Raw genomic sequence first — 15,995 nt, 5'->3', positions numbered from 1 at the left:
ATCTTAAGATGTACCATTCATGCCACGTGCAGCTAGAGGTATACTCTCCCGGAAGCAACATGGACTCCCTCCAACTCAAGGCTGTCCCTGGACCATGGCATAATTTTGTCCCTTGTCTCATTCAGCATTTTATTAAACACCTTTTAATCTTCCTTTCAGGTACAAAGGAATGGAAACTTCACCAATTGATAGACCTCTCCAGAACTTTCCTCCCTTTCCCTTTGACCCCATATCTTGCTTGGGTCTTCACTCTGTCAGATAGTTATGACGCCTTCCGACTTCTCCTCTCTGACACTGAATGCTCTGTTCTCAGCAAAGGCCTCAGTTTCATTCCCTTATACATCCACCTCAATGAACTCTGAGCTTATCAGGCTTCAAGCTCTTCTTCCGCCATTTCTCTCTATGCCCACTTCCTTGGCCAGGCATCTTCCCTTAAATGGGTCCTTTCCCTCATTCCACAACGCACCCTGACTTGGAACCCTCTCTCTGAACTCTTACCTTTTCCAGATCTCTTCAATGAAAACGACTGGCCCACCCCAATTTCTCTGCTCCTCTCACTCAGCCAAGCTGGTCTTCCTCTGAACTTGCTACATTCTGTTCTCTACGGGACAATCCCAATCAAACCTGCTGACAAAAGTGATGTTATCATCTCTAAACTTCCTCCTATCTCCCCTTAGACCCTAACCCCACTACCTAACATCAAGCCATCATATTTGGCAGTGCCCCAACCTCATTCTCCAAGGGAAGACCTTCCCCCAGTCTCATAATCCCTACAGTTGCACAGCCAGCTTCTACTTTAGTCCCAAAATCCCCAAATTGTAGTGACCTGTTTAATCCTGCCCCATTTAATTATTCCCTTCCCATCTTAGCTCTGCTTTTGCCTTGCATTGTCGTCGTCAAATCAGAGAGGAGTTTTCCTTGGTTAACTGTCTTGTCCAATAACAAAGAAAACGACTGATCTCTATTCTTAAATTAGCTAACCAGCGTCACTATCAGAGATCCCCATGTCGGTTATGACATAGGCTTGTTGCAGAGAAAAGCTCCCTCTGCTCTGTCCCAAAAATAGGCATTAACCTCAGAAAAAGCAGCATTATGACGAGTGTTCAATCTTCTGAAGTCAGACAGAGTCATCGCTGGGATTAAGAGAGTCAGGTTCACTCTGTAATCGAGCCCTGATCTGACATCTTTCGCCTCCCTCTAAGGCTCTAAATTTTATATTGACACTCTCAGTAGTGCTCCTCTGGAAGTCCTCTTCTGTAGATCTGAGCACCTGCCCTCATCTGACACAACAGAATGCAGTACTGTCATGGCTGCTGAGGCCTGGTCCATGTTCTTGGATGGACAAGATCCTAATCAGGCACGACAGGAGAAGGCAGAACTCCCCTGCTCTGAGTCCTGGCCACATATGTATCCCTCAAGCAGCATCATTAAAAAACAGCCGAACTCTTCATCGGCAAACCCCTACACAGTGAGGGAGCAGGCCATTCGGCCCAACCGAGTCCACACTGACTCGCTAAAGAGGATCCTACCCGAACCCACTCTCTACCCTATCCTTGTAGCCTGCATTTCCCGTGGCTAGCCTGTACATTCCTGGACACCGTGGGGCAATTGAGCATGGCCAATTCACCTAACCTGCACATCTTTGGATTGTGGGAGGAAACCGGTGCACCCGGAAGAAACCCAGGTAGACATGAGGAGAATGTGCAAACTCTACACAGACAGTTGCCCAAGGGTTAATTGAACCTGGGTCCCTGGCACTGTGAGGCAGCAGTGCTAACCACTAAGTCATCATGCCGTCTAGTTTCTGGAATTGATAGAGGAAATTGCCCCTCAATTTTGCCTATCACAACATTAAAGACACGTTAGTGACTGTTTCGTGGTTTATGCTGTCCTGAGGTGGTGTAATGTGCTGGCTAAGTAGGAGCTTACTTGTGCTTAATGAACTTTTTGTAATTTTTCAAAAAATAAAAAAAATGCTAATTACCAGAGAGAATAGGTCAATGGGGCCTTACAGGGCCTATGAGGAAAGTCACTTCCTTTCTAGATACAACTGCAGCCCGCTGATGGGTAGTGGCAACATGTTTGAGTGAGATGATCCACATTAGCTCGCCAATTTGCACCCCCACTTAATGCCACAACTTTCACATATGGCACTCTGCTGTTAATGATGCACTTGGGAAAGAAAATGAAACCCAGCTGTTCAGTAGAAAAGGGTTACAGCTATCAGGAAAACAAAACAAGTCATATTCACTGGTATGGCCACGAGGGGGAGAGGTTGCTGAGGGTGCAGGGCAAGAGAAACAAAGTCCAGGTTCTGTCCTCTCTAAGCCTGACGCCTTTCGCCAATTCTTCATTTGACTGAGCCAGGCTAATGATGCAGCTGGTTGAGACATTTGAGTGGTGCGAAAAGGGAGGGTCTTGGTCAATTTATCTTCACAATAATCCATAACATCTGGCTGTTCGCCTTCTCCAAATCTTGGAGTGTTATCTTGGAGGCACTGTCCCTTTTGTGAAAGTGCCCACTTGGACTTCTGTCATCGCCACAGCCTTTCCCATTTTATTAACTACCTCAGTCTACACCAAACACTGACTTTTGATTCCAGCAAAAAGTCTGACAAAGAGGGAAAGGACATTTGCTAAATGGACATCTCAAATCTTTTAATAATTATCGCCTCTTGAACTCCCCTCCTGTAGACCTCAGAGATAAAAGGAAGATAAGTTTAGCACAGTTAATACTGCAATTACATTGTCCCATGTTTCAGTCCCATTAAACTCCTCAACAGTGTCATTGCTATTCTTAGGAGACATTACACGTGTTCCTCATGTAACCCCTCCCCAATGTTTCAACTCTAGGTGTTAATGGTAATAACTATATTAGAAAATCTTTATTGTCTCTAATGCATGGATCTCCCACGGATTTCCTCACATCTGGAGATCATTGCCCGAGACTGTGGATCATTCTAAAATGAGACAGAAATAAGGGTTGCGGGATTTTGGAAGAAAGAAAAGGTCATGGCACTAAAAAAAAAACAAAAAAAGTGCTGGAGCTCATACGAGCTCAGGCAGCTTCCATTGAGAGAGAGCAAGCTAATGTATCAAGTCTAGATGACTGTTCAACAGATCCCAGCATCTGCAGTCATTTGCTCCTACAGGGCATGGCACTTGTCAAGTTGCATATCCAAACAGCCAGCACGGGCACAACAGTGGCCTCCTTTTCCAAACCAGCCGTGCTATAATTCTACACAAAAAGGAGTGATTTTATTCTGACCTCCTGGGGATTGATCTCCTCTTTTTACGTTGCCTCCCCTCTCCCAACACCTTTCCACATCTCTCATCGCTGTTGTCCGCTACATTATCTCAGAAGGTGAAAATAAAATGGGCACTTGACCTGAATCCATCTATTTCATATCTATCTGGGTTTTGGTAACCGTTGTGTTGAGTAGCCAAAACTTGAACTCTCGGCACCCATGCCCCAAACAGAAAAGTATGTCTGAGCTGCTAGGACCACTAAGAACTGAGAAACTTCAGGTTGCAGTTCCAACACTGGATTCATTTTCTCTTTAATATGAATTGTCTTGCAATCAAGTGTGATATCTAGGGTGGTGTCCAATGACCTCTCATGCCCTGGCGGGAAGGGGTTTGTCCTTATTATGGTTGACAGGGTCTCAAGTGCCTCCAGACAAGACAGCTTCCCTGAGTTGGGAGCAGTGGTCAGCAATGCAGCAAGAGGCAGTGGGGTTAATCATCAGCATTAGACTAACAGATCCAAGTGACTCGAGTAGGACAATGGGGTTAGGAGCCAAGGGTTAGTAAGGCAGGAAAGTGTGGATGAGGAGAGTGGGGAGTGGTTATGGGAGGGTCTAGAGAATGCTTGAAGTCCTGACACCCTAGGAATCTGTAACCCACAACCACCATATTTAAGATCTCTCACACACACAAACACACACACGGACCCCTAAGTGGCCACTTCAGGGCCAGCTTGTCGCACTGCTTAAACTAAAATTACAGATGGGCTGAATAGAGAACACTGCTGCCTCACAGTACCTGGGACACGGGTTCAATTGCAGCGTCAGGCGACTCTATGCAAGGAGTTTGCACATTCTCCCCATGTCTGGGTGGGTTTCCTCCGGGTACTCTGGTTCCTCCTACAGTCCAAAGATGTGCAGGTTGGATGGGTTAGCTATGCTAAATTGCCCAGTGCCCTGGGATGCGCAGGCTTGGTGGGTTAGCAATCGGGAATGCAGGGTTACAGCGATAGGGTGGGTAGAATGTTCTTCGGAACGTCAGTGCAGAGTTGATGGGCTGAATAACCTCAATCTGCATTGTAGGGACTACATGATTCTCTGACTGTATTATCCCCAATTTTATAGAACTGCTAACCCCAGCCCCCAACTCCCAATCCTGTGGAAGTGTAAAATTCACCTAATGATGCATTACCTAGAACATGACCAGCAAGGTTTTTTTCTCACAAAGTGCATGTTAGAGCAAACGTCATTCATGTTACAGTTATTCAGTCCAGCTTTCCCTCTCCTCCACAATATTGCTCCGCCTCTCCTCACTGCCACCCCACTACACAGTGACAGCTGTCTCAATGCAGAGCTTCTCACTTCAGATGAGTGTTGCAGTTTTCAGTTTGTTGATTGGTTTGCTACATTTACCACTTACCTAACAGTGTCATTTGTAACAAAACGCTTCATGACTAAACCTACTAACACCGACAGAAGGTTTGACAATTTTGTCTGCTCGCCGGTCTCTGTGGGCACTTGCTACAGATGGCAACCCACTGCCTTGGTAGATCCATCAATTGCATTCAAATCCAATGGTCAAAGGGTTAAACTTCATCCTCAATGCAGGCATTTAACAGAATATCTGTATTTTAGTGAACCAACATCGAAGCAAAAATGCAGTGAAAGGATACTTTGTGCGGTGTGGTTTTCAGTTTGTTTATAAGCTAAGGAGTTGTCAGATTTATTTATCTTTGTCAATGGCTAACCCTATATGCCCTGCCGTGAGATCATTATACAAATCTCTCATCTTGATGACACACACACACACACACACGTAGAGATAGCTCTGCTCCCCAGTCATTTCTCAGGCAAGCAGTAGCTCCCTTCAAATTAATTTTGTAACAATGATACACGTCGTAAATTTCTGCAAAATGCACTTTATTCTGCAGTTACATTTGTGCCCGAGAGTTTTTGAAGAGGGAGCACTCGGTGTCCATCTATGCTTACCATGCCTTGAGAGAAAGAGTTGGGCACTGTGCTGGATACAGGATCTCCCATCTCCATTTTGATTTTCCCTCTCTCTCTAACTTCCCCTCACTTTTGATGGCTTGCATTGCCCTTAAAGAGAGGCAATGGCCTTGTGGATCTTATCACTGGACTGGTAATCCAGAGGTCCAGGCAAAAGGCGGGGGGACCCGGGTTCGAATCCCACCGTAGCAGATTGTGAAGTTTCAATTTAATAACAATTTTGGAACTAAGAGTCCATTGACAACCATGAAACCATTGCTGATGGTCAGGGAAAAAAAACAACTTCATTAATGTCCTTTAGGGAAGGAAACTGCCTTCCTTACCTGGTCTGGCCTACATGGGACTCCAGACCCTCAGCAATGTGGCTGATCTTAATTGCCCTGTGGGATGGGCAATAAATGCTGGCCCAGCCAGTGACACCCTCATCCCATGAATGAATATAAATCTAATGGACTTAATTGGTTACATTAGTTTAAAATGAAATGCAGTTCATTCTCTAGAAGAGATAGACCCAGACAAGTGAGACCAACAGTTTGAATAATGCCAGACTTCATGAGTTGGGACCATTGTGACAGTTCCTGGGCCAAGAGGAGCCCCAACCAATTGATTAGCCAAATTCACAGAAAGAGACCATTTGGCCAGTCGAGTCTGCACCAACCCTCTGCGTGGCATTCCGCCCAGACCCAACACCCCTATCCAATTCCCCTAAGAGTCTGGACACTACAGACAATATTAGCCAATCCAGGTACATCCTGTGATTGTGGGAGGAAACCGGAGCAAACCCACGCAGACATTGGGAGAACGCGCAAACTCCAGTCAGTTGTCAGTCACCCAAGGCTGGAATCGAGCAGTGCTAACCATTGAGCCACCCTGGCAGGACCAAGTTCACCATCCAAAAATTATAATCAGACCAAGCCTAGTGAACTGATGAGTCAAGGCAGGCAACATTAATGCGGCTGAAGGCAGCATAATATTGAGACTTTGAAATAGATGCAAAACTTAAAAAGATCCCAAATTTTGGTTTCTTTTTTTGCTAGTTAGGAGGTTAAAATGTTAAGTAGATAACAGCAGATAGAGTATTTGTGATATTCTTGTTTGTTTTCACATCTTTTCACCCGGCCAATGATATGGTTTCCCTCATGACCAAATAAACACCTCATGGCTTGCACAAGGTGGGAAAACTCAGTTTGTTATTGTATGTACACATGGGTTCAACAACTCTCCAGGGATTTAAGCATTACCTGGCCAGACCACTGCTGCAAATACTCAGGTGGAAAAGAATCACAGCAGCAATAAAAACAAGATGTTTGAGAAAAAAAATTATGAACACTTTTGCATCTTTAACAACTTTTAATGTTTTTAACATAATGGTACAACATGAAGTTTAAAAATTACTAGTTGTATTGTTGCGCATTTCTCTACATACAGAGTCTTATAATTATGTGTGCGGCAAGCAAGGTCCAAGGCTTCTTCAAGGAAATATTGGTAATGTACTGAAGAGCGACTGTGATGCCTGGGTATAGGGGCTACTGGGGGAAACACCCTAATACTCTAGATCAATCAAACAGTAAATCTCACCATGCATCATCTGCAACTGTTAAACCACTCCCACTTTTGTCATCATGCGTCTGTAATAGAAACATAATTAACAAAGAACAATGGGAGGTAAGGAATAGCGTCAGAGAGATGTACAGCACAGAAACAAACCCTTCGGTCCAACTTGTCCATGCCGACCAGATATCCCAACCCAATTTAGTCCCACCTGCCAGCACCCGACCCATATCCCTCCAAACCCTTCCTATTCATATACCCATCCAAATGCCTTCTAAATGTTGAAATTGTACCAGCCTCCACCACCCTCTGTGAAAATGTTGCCAGTTAGGTCTCTTTTATATCTTTCTCCTCTCACCCTAAACCTATGCCCTCTAGTTCTGGACTCCCCCACCCCAGCAAAAAGACTTTGTCTATTTATCTTATCCATGCCCCTCATGATTTTATAAACCTCCATAAGGTCACTCCTCAGTCTCTGATGCTCCAGGGAAAACAGCACCAGCCTATTCAGCCTCTCCCTATAGCTCAGATCCTCCAACCCTGGCAACATCCTTATAAATCTTTTCTGAACCCTTTCAAGTTCCAATAGGAAGGAGACCAGAATTGCCCGCAATATTCCAACAGTGGCCTAATCAATGTCTTGTACAGTCGCAACGTGACCTCCCAATTTCTGTATTCAATGCTCTGACCAATGAAGGAAAGCATATCAAACACCTTATTCACTATCCTATCTACCTGTAACTCTACTTTCAAGAACAATGAACCTGCACTCCAAAGTCTTTTTGTTCAGCAACTCTCACCAGGATCTTCCCATTAAGTATATTAAGTCCTGCTAAGATTTGCTTTCCCAAAATGCAGCACCTCACATTTATGTAAAATTAAACTCCTAAAATTAAACTCCATCTGCCACCTCTCAGCCTACTGGCCCATCTGATCAAGATTTCATTGTAATGGGAGTAGCCTTCTTCGCTGTCCACTACAACTCCAATTTTGGCGTCATCTTGTTTGTTTTTGCCCTTTTCTTTGTCACTCCCATCATAAACATTTCCCAATCTCTGAAGTTAGTCCAAAAATTAATTCATAGGATCTTGCTAGTAATAATCTGCTTAGCTGGAGGTACGACTGGGATGTCAGTTCATTCAAATCCTCTATCCCAATCAGTGACAGACTGGTCATTCTCTTCTTGGTATCTTTTCAGGAGAACATGACCATGACTCCAATTGTAAAATTCACAGGACGTGATGTCACCTTGACGTCACTTTACAGAAATATTAAGTGCATTGTTCAGTGTTTGCAACCAAATACGTGCAGACGACACATCCCTGTCCCACAGAGCTGAAAGATGCAAATATGTGAACGACCACCAACCGATCTATTGTTCATTGGTGCCGAAGGTTTGAGTACCTTATTGCATATACGTGCACTTTAATAAAGAAGTCTTCTGGTCATTTTAAATCAGTTTCATTTTTAAAATAAAAATGAAAATAAAAATAAAAATGTGCCTTAAAAATGAATTGCAATGCAGAACATCATGAGCATACTTAACTCCAAATTCTGTACAGTTCATAAAACCCCTACAGTGTAGAAGCAGGCTATTTGACCCATCGAGTCCACAACGCCTCCTCCAAAGAGGATTCCATCCAGAATTCAGCGTTAATTATTATTACTATTGTCGTCCATATGGAGCTGTTAGATAAATAAATCTGAGGTGCAAATCAGGCATGATCGAATTGACCATGAAATGATTGCTGAATAAAAGATCCACTCCTATGACAATGTTCTCCAGGTAATATTTTACTGATCTTTATTTCACAACATTGAGACACTGTGATGGCATTAAAGCTGACAGCTCCCTTGCTCAGGTTTAGGGAGAAGACATTAAAAGAATACCCAAAATGTGCAAGAGATACAAACACATGTCGTATGGATCTAACCTAAAGTTTGTCCCCATCATGATTACTAATTCACTTCACTGATTCACTATGGAATTGACTGTATAACAATTAAAAATAATAGAATAATATTAACAAGGGATTTCAACATCCCCAGTCTAAATTGGGATAGAAAATGTTAGACAGACAGAGACAGAGACAGAGACAGAGACAGAGACAGAGACAGAGACAGAGACAGAGAGAAAATAGACTTCTTAAGATATGTCCAGAAAAGATTTTTAAGCCAGCATAGAAAATCCTACAAAGTCAGGCAAGTGTCGGTGTGACTGTGGAGGAGCACATTCATGGTGACAACTGTAATTCAGCAAGATTTAAAAAAAACAGATAAGGAAAAGGATAGACCAGAAAACAAAAAGGCTATGAATTGGGGTGGTGGGGTTTTTAAATAAAAATTTAGATGGCATCAGGCCAAAGTGGACTATGAGCAGCTCCTTGCAGGAAAATCCACATTACAGTAGTGGACTCATTAAAAAAAAGACAACAGTGTGAGTGCAGGACTAACTTGTTGTAAAGGTGAAGGGTATGTGAACATGGAAGAAAACAATGTGATTCAGCCCATATTGTACAACAGTTAAAAATAAGAAAAATCCTGATCTGATTGAGTTAATATCGTACAACAGTTAAATTTGTTTCTGCTGCTAATAGGGTTACGTGACAAACAAATAGTGTTAAATAGCTTATCTGAACATGGACACAAGCTACCATCAAACAAATCTAACCAACATCGCAAGGATACAAGTCAAGTGACTTACTGATAGAATGTCATGTTGTAATTGGCTTATTGTGTTGTTAAAGTTTGAAAATGAAATATAATTAAGATAAAGTTATCAGCATCTTGATGCTTAAAACTGTCAGCCAAACTTAGAACTGACACACTTACAAGCTTATTCTCAGTAACCAGAATATAACTGTCACTGCTTCTTAATAAAAATTCTTGAATTTATACTTATTCACAACTGGTTATTCTGAGAAGAAAAAAAAGTGGATCCAACAGGTGGGACCAGCAAGTGCAGAGAACCCTAGATGTCAAGGATTGTACAGGATTGGAGCTGGAAAATAAAAGGGAAGCTTACGATAGACATTGGAGTCATAGAGTTGCACAGAACAGAAACCCTTCAGTCCAACCCGTCCATGCCAACCAGACATCCTAAATTAATCTAGTGCCATTTGCCAGCATTTGGCATCAAAGTCTCAAAACATCAGATGTTCTAGAGGAATACAGAAGGACAAGGAGATTGTTTAAAAAGGAAATTAGGAAACAGTCGGGCCCGTTGGGAACTAAAATGGCAGCATGTGGACCCGAAAGACACAGCTAAGGTTTGAAATGAGTGCTTTGAATCAGTACTTCCTGTAGAGGAGGATTACTTAGGAGTAGGAATAAAGGATGGGAATTAGATTAGATTAGATTAGATTACATATCAGTGTGGAAACAGGCCCTTCGGCCCAACAAGTCCACACCAACCCGCCGAAGCGCAACCCACCAATGTCCCTACATTTACCCCTTACCTAACACTAAGGACAATTTAGCATGGCCAATTCACCTGACCTGCACATCTTTGGACTGTGGGAGGAAACCGGAGCACCCGGAGGAAACCCACGCAGACACGGGGAGAATGTGCAAACTCCACACAGTCAGTCGCCTGAGGCGGGAATTGAACCCGGGTCCCAGGCGCTGTGAGGTAGCAGTGCTAACCACTGTGCCACCGTGCTGCCCACTAATTTTGATGTATCTGAATAAATTAGCATTTAGAGTAAGGATGTATTAGCTGGTTTCATGGATAAATCTCCAGGTTCAGATGAGATGCCTCTCCCAGGTTGCTGTAGGAGGCAAGGAAGGAGATAGCAGGGTCTTTGGCCAGAGGAGGAGTGTCAGAGGTTTGGAGGACAGCTAATATGGTACCATTATTCAAGAACAGCAATAGGGATAAATCAGGAGACTACAGACCAGTCAGTCTAATATCAATGGTAAGGGAACTATTGGAAACAAATTCTGAGGCACGAATTAACCTTCATTTGGAGAGGCAAGTATTAAATCAAGGATAGTCAGCCAGGTGTTGTTAGGAAGAGATAATGTCTAACAAATTTGATTCTTTTTTTTGAGGTGGCGACTAGGTATGTAATTAGGTAGTTGAAGTAGGCTACAGAGACTTTATTATGGCTTTTGACAAGATCTTACTGGGCAGACTGGTTGAGTAACTAAGACCCCATGGAATCCAGGGAAAGTTGGATTCAGAATTACCTCAGTGGCAGGAAGCAGAGGGGATGGTCAAAATTATGTTTTTTGTGACTGGAAGCCTGTCCCTAATGCAATCCTACAGGGTTCAGTGCTGGTTCCCTTGCTGTTTATAATATACATTAATGAGCTAGACATAAATAGAGTCAGAATCATAGAGATGTACAGCATGGAAACAGACCCTTCGGTCCGACCTGTTCTTGCTGACCAAATATCTCAACCCAATCTAGTCCCACCTGCCAGCACCCGACCCATATCCCTCCAAACCCTTCCTATTCATATACCCATCCAAATATCTTTTAAATGTTGCAATTGTACCAGCCTCCACCACTTCCTCTGGCAGCTCATTCCATACACGTACCACCCTCTGCATGAAAAAGTTGCCCCTTAGATCTCTTTTATATCTTTCCCCTCTCACCCTAAACCTATGCCCTCTAGTTCTGGACTCCCCCACCGCAGGGAAAAGACTTTGTCTATTTATCCTATTCATGCCCCTCATAATTTTGGAAACCTCAATAAGGTCACCTCTCAGCCCCCAACTCTCCAGGGAAAACAGACCCAGCCTGTTCAGCCTCTCCCTATAGCTCAAATCCTCCAACCCTGGCAACACCCTTGTAAATCTTTTCTGAACCCTTTCAAGTTTCACAACATCTTTCCAATAGGAAGGAGACCAGAATTGCACACAATATTCCAACAGTGGCCCAACCAATATCCTGTACAGCTACAACATGATCTCCCAACTCCTGTACTCAGTACTCTGACCAATAAAAGAAAGCATACCAAACGCCTTCTTCACTATCCTATCTACCTGCGACTCCACTTTCAAGGAGCTATGAACCTGCACTCCAAGGTCTCTTTGTTCAGCAACACTCCTTCGGACCTTACCATTAAGTGTATAAGTCCTGCTAAGATTTGCTTTCCCAAAATGCAGCACCTCGCATTTATCTGAATTAAACTCCATCTGCCACTTCTCGGCCCATTGGCCAAAGATCCTGTTGTAATCTGAGGTTACCTTCTTTGCTGTCCACTACACCTCCAATTTTGGTGTCATCTGCAAACTTATTAACTGTACCTCTTATACCCGCATCCAAATCATTTACGTAAATTACAAAAAGTAGAGGACCCAGCCCCGATCCTTGTGGCTCACCACTGGTCACAGGCCTCCAGTCTGAAAAACAACCCTCCACCACCACCACCCTCTGTCTTCAAATGTAGGAAATTTATTCAGCACCTTCACAGATGACACAAATCTGGTGCAAAGTAAATAGGAAGGAAACATAGACTATGGCGGCAATTGGAATTTAATCCTGAAATAAGTGTTTGAGCTGATGCATTCTGGGAAGACTAGCAAGTGAAGGGAATATATCTTGAATGGTACAGGACCTTCGGAAGTTCAGAAGATCAGAGACACCTTGGTCTGCATGTACACAGATCGTTAAAGATAACAGGATAGGTGGATAAGATAGCTTTGAAGACATATGGCAATGCATTGAAAATAAAAACAAGGTGGTTATGATGGAGCTGAATATAACATCAGTTAGGCCACAGCACGAATTCTGACCATCACACTATTGGAAGGATGTGATTGAACTAGAAAGGAATGTTGTTTGGATTTGAGTGATCCAGCTATGAAGATAGACTAGATGGGCTGGGGTCATTTCTCTTAGAGCAGAGAAGGCTGAAGGGATCAAGAGTCTCACTAAAGCATACAATGTTGCAGCAGCCACAAAATGGGTAGATAGGGAGATACCTTTCCTTTTGGTAGAGGGTCAAGGTTTTATAAAAAGATAGAAAGCAGCTGGCTTACATGGGATTGGAGAGAATATTTTTTCACCCAAGTGGTTATGGATACCTGGAACCCACTTCCTGAAAAAGGGTGGTGATAGAGCTATTTCAATCAATGCTTGAAATGCCAGAGTAGACAAGGATATGGGCCAAGTGCTGGAAAATAGGATCAGAATATATCTGAGGTAAGATGACTGGCAGAGACAGGCTAAAAGGGTGTCTTCCAGCTTTTTGAAAAAAAAAATCGCTGTGATTCTCATGCGTATATTCTGTACTTTATCCAGACCCTCCTCTCTACGTTAACCATAGCAGCTTGCAGTTTCTGGAGTCTCTGAGCTCTACGTTGTATTGTGAGGTGGGTGATGAATTTTGCCACAAACTGAAAACTGCCAGTTATAGAAATTTTATCCAAGTAAACCTTGGATTAAATAAAAAAGTATGCCTTTGTACTCAGCTCTGCAACAGCAAGACATGATACTCTTGTGTTTACTGTTGAATGGCAGCAGAGGCCTGTGTTTAGGCTCTCTGAGACCGTATCTTGTATACCTTATGAAATTACTGAGCTGGAAGCATGTGGCTGAGCTATAAAGAGCATTGCGTATCTAAAGTCCCCTGGGACGCTATACCTGGCAGACAACAGCGACAGGTACTTTCTGCAAATACAAAATCTTCCCAGCTGCTTCTGAAGTATCTCTGAACACGTTCAGGTGCTTTGATCATCTTAGTTTGCTGTGAGTATTTAGAAAGAATCAGAGGACCAAATGAATATGTTATAGGGGAAAGCAGAGAGGCAGAGCATTTAGCACAGTGGGGCTGCAGGAGAAGCAGAGGGTTTTAAATATTGTTGTGTTTTGCAATAATTACCATTAACAATCCAAGAATATTGTTCAAGGCTGCTTGATTCTGCTCCAAGGTCTTGAGACAGCATCAATCTCAGTTCTGCAAGTTTACATCTCCAAAGCTACACCTATGCACCTTATAATCTTGCATTTAAATCTTCTACAATACTTAAATACAAAAAACAAACCTTAGTGCTTTGTCGATCAAAGAAAAAGGAGCAAACTTCAAGGAGCAGGGAAAACTAGAACTGAATACTCCTGGAACATGGACTTCAGACCAATGTCCGGGTGGTATGAAAAAAATCTAAAGTCAATGGAATCAATGTGTTCGTCGAAAATAAAAAGCATGGCATCCAAATAGAAGGCTACTTTGTTTAAATTACAATTCATTGTATCTCTATATGGCAAAGAGTTGAAGCCATACTTGTAATCATAGGAGTGAATTATAGCTTAGTGAGTTTGAGGAGGTCGTGGAATCAAACCTTGAAATCACAGATACTTTTCATCTACCATGTTGGTGACTCTATATTAATCATTAATGGTTAGAATCATGCTCTGTTCACTCAACTCCATCATGCTGTTGCTGCTTCAGGCTAAGGAATTTGTATTGACAAACTTTAAAATGTAATAAAAACGTTGCAAGCTGCCTCAGAGGGGAGTAGCGAAAAACTGACACCAAGTTACGGAAGGAGATTTTCAGAGGGGTGACCAAAATTTTAATCGTAAGGCGGCCACTTGGCCCATTGAATTGCCATCAGCTCTCAGCTAGTCCCACTCCCTGCACTTTCCAGATCAAATTTCTTTTTTGTATATGTGATCTTTTGAAAGCCACAATTGAATCTACTTTCACCAGTCTTTCGGGTAATGCATTCCAAACATTAACTGCTCGCTGTGTTAAAAGAAATCCCTACATGGACTTCAATTTCTTCGCTAATCAATGGCATGGTGGCTCAGTGGTCAGCGTCAGGGAACTGGGTTCGATTCCACCTTCAGGCGACTGTCTGTGTGGAGTTTGCACATTCTGCCCGTGTCTGTGTGGATTTCCTCCTGGTGCTCCAGTTTCCTCCCGCAATCCAAAGATGTGCAAATTGGGTGGATTAGCCATGCTAAATTGTCCAGGGATGTGCAGACTAGGTGAGTTAGCCATGGGAATTCTAGGGTTACAGGGATAAGGTAGGCAGATGGGTCTTCGTGGGCTGCTCTTTGTAGATATGATGAGCCTACTGGCCTGCTTCCACACCGGAGGGATTGTATGATTTAAAAAAAAGTATTAACTGGACTATTCAAGACTTTCAAATCTAAGAGGAACAGCTTGAGGCGACTCTGTCCAGAACACCAATAATTTGACATTTGTCTCAAGATGTCCTCTCAACATCGAAATGAAATGAGGTAGGACAGGATAAGCTCGGTTCGATTCCATAATCAGATGGCTGGGTCACATGGAGATGATGTGGAAGAGGCTTGGTCCCACATTGTCTTAATCCACAGCGAGGCGAGTAGAATCATGGTCTGTACAGCCACCCCCAATAACAATCCCAGTAATATGTTGGGAGGATAGAGTGTTGCCCTTTTATGATATCCTGAAAGCCCATTTGAACACTGTAATGCCAAGTAAAGAGAGAGCTGTTGGAGCCTGTATCATACCAGCTCGAGCTCCAACTGTAGTGCTCAGATAGTTGGTGGCTGCTCCTAGTGCTGAATGGGATTGGAATCATAGGCCATCAAACAGTTGGATCCACAACTGTGGGACTGGAGTTGGTACAGATTCCACGCAGGAAAGGATGGGCTCCTATCTCTGCACTTGTACAATTAACCCCAAACTCTCCAATAGGCTTCCTAAAGCACCATTCACCATGTATACCCATTATTGTGTGGACCCGCCTTATCAAAGTGCTCAGTGTGACCTGGCATTTGGACTACCCTGGATCCCTCCTGCCCAAAATGTCTCACCACTTGTAGATCCAGCTTTTATTCTATCTATTAAGAAATAATCACTATCTGTAGCTGAGCTGGAGCCCACATGTGTCCCTCAGGAGATGGTGTTTCTTCACCATATCTCAAAGCAGAAAGGCACAATGAAAAGGCTCTGGGACAGCAACAAAGAAAGGTTAGAGGTATGTGCTTGAACCATCTTGCAAATCAGAAGCAGATGTGGAATGGAGGGGATAATGAAATGAGGGGGTTAGGTACACCATAATCTATTTTAAAAATCACACAACACCAGGTTATAGTCCAACAGGTTTAATTGAAAGCACTAGCTTTCGGAGCGCTGCTCCTTCGTCAGGTCATTGTTTTGATGAAGGAGCGGCGCTCTGAAAGTTAGTGCTTCCAATTAAACCTGTTGGACTATAACCTGGTTTTGTGTGATTTTTAACTTTGT

General features: G+C 43.1%; 1 protein-coding gene across 1 annotated transcript in view; it reads right to left on the bottom strand.

Moving 5' to 3' along the window:
- The window catches only part of LOC122557954 (dual specificity protein phosphatase 8-like), a 224,242-nt gene that overhangs the window by 187,841 nt on the left and 20,406 nt on the right, over positions 1-15,995 (bottom strand). The window lies entirely within an intron of this gene.

Source organism: Chiloscyllium plagiosum, unplaced genomic scaffold, assembly GCF_037043375.1.
Source record: "Chiloscyllium plagiosum isolate Xiang-an unplaced genomic scaffold, Cpla_swu_hap1 HiC_scaffold_18, whole genome shotgun sequence".
In the NCBI taxonomy this organism is placed as follows: Eukaryota; Metazoa; Chordata; class Chondrichthyes; order Orectolobiformes; family Hemiscylliidae; genus Chiloscyllium; species Chiloscyllium plagiosum.
This window is presented reverse-complemented; position numbering and strand designations above follow the sequence as displayed.